The sequence below is a fragment of the Pleurodeles waltl genome, chromosome 2_2 (assembly GCF_031143425.1).
Source record: "Pleurodeles waltl isolate 20211129_DDA chromosome 2_2, aPleWal1.hap1.20221129, whole genome shotgun sequence".
Taxonomy (NCBI): Eukaryota; Metazoa; Chordata; class Amphibia; order Caudata; family Salamandridae; genus Pleurodeles; species Pleurodeles waltl.
This window is the reverse complement of record NC_090439.1, coordinates 59,162,794-59,167,688: the sequence shown is the minus strand read 5'-3', so window position 1 is coordinate 59,167,688 and position 4,895 is coordinate 59,162,794. Positions and strand designations below refer to the sequence as shown.

General features: G+C 41.6%; 1 pseudogene; it reads right to left on the bottom strand.

The window, feature by feature from the left end:
- Positions 1-3,838: 3,838 nt before the first annotated feature.
- LOC138275395 (large ribosomal subunit protein eL6 pseudogene) lies at positions 3,839-4,589 on the bottom strand (annotated as a pseudogene).
- Between the last annotated feature and the right edge of the window lie 306 nt (positions 4,590-4,895).

Below are 4,895 nucleotides of genomic sequence, written 5' to 3'. Positions count from 1 at the left end.
GGTAAGGAGCAGTACAGGAGAGTTACAGCACTCCGTCTGTACTGCAGGGATTTTATAAGAGTACGATTTGACGCAATCCGTTTGTCTTCCACAGTGCACAACAAGCTTGACTGCATTTTGAAGAAAACATGATTGGACGAGGTCCACCCACATTAAAGGAACACCACCCATTGTTCCCTCTTAGCCATCCTCCTCCCTTGCAATGCAATGAAAAGGGTGGTAGTAGCTGTAATAATGTATTGGTGTTTGCATTAGAATTCTTTTTTTAAACAAATTTACAATCACAAGGGCAGCTCCTGCGTTTACAAACTTGTGGCAGTGTAATAAAGGGCTTGTTCTTGCTCACCATACATGCACAACTCTCTTAAACTCCCACACTTCATGCTGGTCTAGTATCTCATCTCCCCTTGCAGTTAGACACTGTAATAACCCACAGCCATTAATTTCATGCCTACCCACGATAGGAAGTTACTCGGGGACTGTTGCCACAACAGAGTTCAAGCAGAGCAGTATGTGAAAATGTAACAGAGGTCAGTCTCTGTGTGTTTTTGAGCACCAAAAATGCAGTTATGTTTTTTTTTCTTATTCACTGGGGACTGCTTTTGACCAGCAGGGAAGCCCTGAATCTGTTCCTTGTGTGTTCTTGCCTCCTCAATTGACCATTTGTTAGGTTCCTGATCCAAATCATTAGTCTACATGCTTTCAACATTTAGATAGCTCATGCGGTCATCCATCTGAGGCCATTTGCCCATGAAGGTATCCACCTAGGGCCGTTAATCAGGGCAGCATTCTCTCTCAGATCCTCACCTATTGTAACCCCCTTGCACCTACATTAGTTGACATACTCATTTCTTTCAACTTCATTATCACATTTTCTTTGAGATGGTAGGATCATACAATTTTTAATTGGTCAACACCAGCACTTCAGGAAAATCAAAGGCTCAAATACAAAATTTCTGCCTAGGGTGAGTCTATTATCAGTAAGCTTTCAAATCATTCCCCTGCACCATATTCCACCCATCCCCAGTGCTCACATCCACCATGCTCAATGAGTCATTCACCAAAGAAAGAAACAAAGCAGCACCTCTACATTGCAACTAACTCAAGTCATCAACCTCAAACATTTCTATCCATCATAACACAATAAAAGCTCCGTAATTGATGCCACATAACCACACCATCCTTAGCAATCCCTGAAGATCCATCTTGGACCTTAATTAGTTTCCATCACAGACATGGGAGGAAACTGTGCACTTTGCATCCTCAGATGACAGCCAATCCAAATTAATATTCAGTTTGCCAAGACTCATCTTAATTTCCCTATAATTGCTCTTTTTGCCTAAAAGACCTGTTTGGCAACAACAGGACATGAATTGTCAACTTAGGAGCAATACGCTGGGCTTCTGCATGGAAGAAAGCAAGCCACGTGATATAAAATTGTGGGACAATTCACAAAAGCATTTATGATTGAATGCAGAAGAACAATAAAGGCATACTTCTACCTTTTCTATATGTCCCTTTGTGACTCAGACTAGAAGCATCCCTCTCCCAATAAGTAAAAGTGCTAGGTAGTATATAACATACCTGTAAATGAATATTCCCTCAATATTGCCACTTAATTCTCATTTTAGATGTGTTGGGGGCAAATCCCAGAGGCATGTAAGAGTGCGTAAAAGAATTCTACAGAAGTACTACTTCACATACCCAAAAATGCCTTTGTGAAATAGGTTCTTCTGTCTGCTTGTCCGTTTTGCATGCATAAAAAGCCAGAACACCATACTAGGAGATGATGAATTGGATCATTGGAGAAGGACAAACATGAACTTGTGCATTGCACACAGAATACAATGGGGTAATTGTAGTGTGGATTTAAGACCATACCTACATTTTGTCACTTGTCACCGAAGCCTTTATTTTGTATTAAATACTAATACTTATGTGTATGTTGCAGGATGTTTTTACTACTTTTTCTATTTTAATTTATTTTGTTAGAGTAATTGTTTCGTATTTCCATGAAAGCCTTTGAGCTGTGTATTCTGGGATTAAACCTAATAAACTGAGCCTTAGATTGTCAAATGCAACATGTATTGAATTTGACAAAAAGACAGCACTGCCAACCATGAACAGGATTTCAGAAATACCTACAAGAAGCACATCCCTGACGCAAGCAAATGATGTCGAATGCTTGACATTACAGAAAATGCAGCAGCGTGGAAGCACATTTTTATGAATGTTACACTCGTTAGTCGGATTTCTATTAGAATTTCAGACACATCGAAAATAAAAAGTTAGGGTTCAGAGAGAGGCTTTGAGATTTGAATGGCAGTCTGTCAAAATATTGGGAAATGTCAAATCATGCCCTGTCACGAGTCAGTCAATTTCTGTCAAACATCTATCCCTCATTTCAAATCAAAGTCGAGGCTCTGCAAGCAATTGAATGTATGTAAAGGTTAAAATTAACAAGAGAATTTGCTCTTTTCATAGCCAACGAAAAAATTGTTAAATTATTCAGTTATTTCGTTTTGTGTGTCGTTGTCTTTCACATACCAATGAGCTCATTGCCGGAAGTTACAACCTTTTTAGGTTGGTCGAAATGTGCTGAAGACATTGTTCTTACTGGAGTCGGAGGCGGCAGAGTTCGGCAGCAGGGGGGTAACACGGCCCCTGCGGAGCAGAGGGACCACCAAGCTTTTAGAGGGGCCCCTTTCGGTTTAAGGCCAATGAACATCTCTGAAATATAGGCTGCTCATGGGCCCCTGCTCACATTCCGTAGGGGACCCCATCATTTCACCTTATGCCACTGTTCAGCTGCACAATTCCAGACGCAAAAGTGTACAATTTGAGAAAATGCATCGGTGGCTTGGCTCATGCTCTTACATGAACAAGGTAGTGCAGCTAACTAGGGTTGGGTGAAATATGCAGGAAAATTTCAAAAAGAGTGAAATATGCCGATTTTATTTCCACCTGTGGAATAGAATCAAGGTTGATTCTCAGCTCTGTGGGCAAAAAACAGAAAAGCCCAGAGCCCAAGAACACTGTTGATTTTAAGAGGGAGCACCATGATGGATCAGGCATTGTATTTACCTCCATGATAATGACATTAAGTCAACTGCATCGCCATGACTCCTGACAGTGCTTTTGAAAGTATCAGAATCTGAGTATGGCGTCTTGGTGGTGCTCGATAAAGGAGGAACCATGTAGGGCTGAATTGATGAAAAGTGACACTGTATCCAATTCAGCACCACTTTCCTTGTGCCCCTTGGTGCCCACCGAACATCACTATGTATGCGCCATAGTTAACATACGGTGCACCATGGCAGTAGTCAGGGAACTAGCATCAAAACTTTTGAGGATAGGTTGGCACTTTGCAGGATTAGCACCAGAAATGTTGACGATAATCCTGCGAAGCACATGGGGCCCATTGAAAACAAAGGTGTGCCTCCTTTTAATGCCTTCTCTGTGCAGATGCTACTAAAAATGGTGCAAATAAGTCTTTTAGGTTTAATTGCGTCATTTTTGTGGGCCCCCTAATGAGAGAACACCCCCCTTGCATACATTATGCCTGGCGCAGGCATAATGTGGAGCAAGGGGTTACAAAGTGGAGTAATGAAAGCATTGCGCCACTTTGTAAATATGGAGCAGTGTTTTTGACTTGCTATCGCCATATTAGCATTTAAAAAATGATGCTAATGTGGCAATCTATGGTGCTAGGCCCGTCTTTAATTCGGGCCATATGCCCCACTTTCTCCACTTGCAATGCAAGTATATTAAGGTAATCACAGTGTCTGGCCCCCTGATCGTGTTGAATGGCCCAAGTATTCCTCGTTCCTCACATTCCTCACTGTAGAGAATGAGAAGTGATTGTGCTACAGGACATTCTATCTAGACAAAACGTAGATCTCAAGTAACCCTGCAGTTCGGACACGTTCTTAATGAGGGGCAGGCGCTGCGAATCAACTAGCTTCTGGTCATTCTTGCGCTGCTCCGTTACCTCATATTTTTCTTTATCTGTGTCAAATATTTTACCCCCCTGGTGTTTGGATTCGTGCAACAACTTCCATGACAGTCCATGAGATGTTTAGGTATTTTTACTGAAGAAAAGTCAATCTTGGTAGAAATGGCAATGAGGAATTTCTAGTGAGCTCTACGCAGTTGATTGCGATATATAACCAATTGACATGTTACTAGGAACAAACCACATGCAAGCTGCTTCAAAAACCCGCTTTCCTCTGTGACAACCATTAAGGAGAACCAGAAATGTACCAGGAGTTATGGAGGCATGCATCTGGTGTTTGTGCTGGGAGAAGTGCTTTTTGCAGTGACTCAGCAGTTTGCCGGTTACACCCTCAGATGGATAGTATTGTGGCATTTTACGAAGCTTTACCATACGGTGCCTCCGTTCTTGTTTTCACCAACTGGCTTTAAAGTAGTTCTTGGCGCCCTTGACTTTTTCTCAATCTTTGTTTTTTTGTGGCGATGTAGTTGCGCTGGCGCGCTACTTTTCTGGCATACGTCGCTAAAAGGGCCAGAACCGGGTCGCGGCTGGCACCATGCTTTTTGGCCTTTTTTGCTTTCTGCTCGTCTGCCATCTTTGCTGGAGGAAAACAATATAATCTGTAGAAAGGAGGATGCAAAACTAGCAGAAATGGGCTGAATTGCCTGAAGGATTTCCCCCACTTTTACAGCTACCAAGGGAAAATATTTGTGTCTACTTTGAGAACAAGATGGCAGATTGACAAAAGTGTATACATTCACTCTTCAGGATTTTTTATGAAAATCTCTTGTGCTTACTTGAAACTATTCGTTCGCGGAATACGAATTACACAATCCTTTTCATTTATTACACATATAGAACCCAACAACACCTTCAGAATTAAACAATGTAATATGTTTAA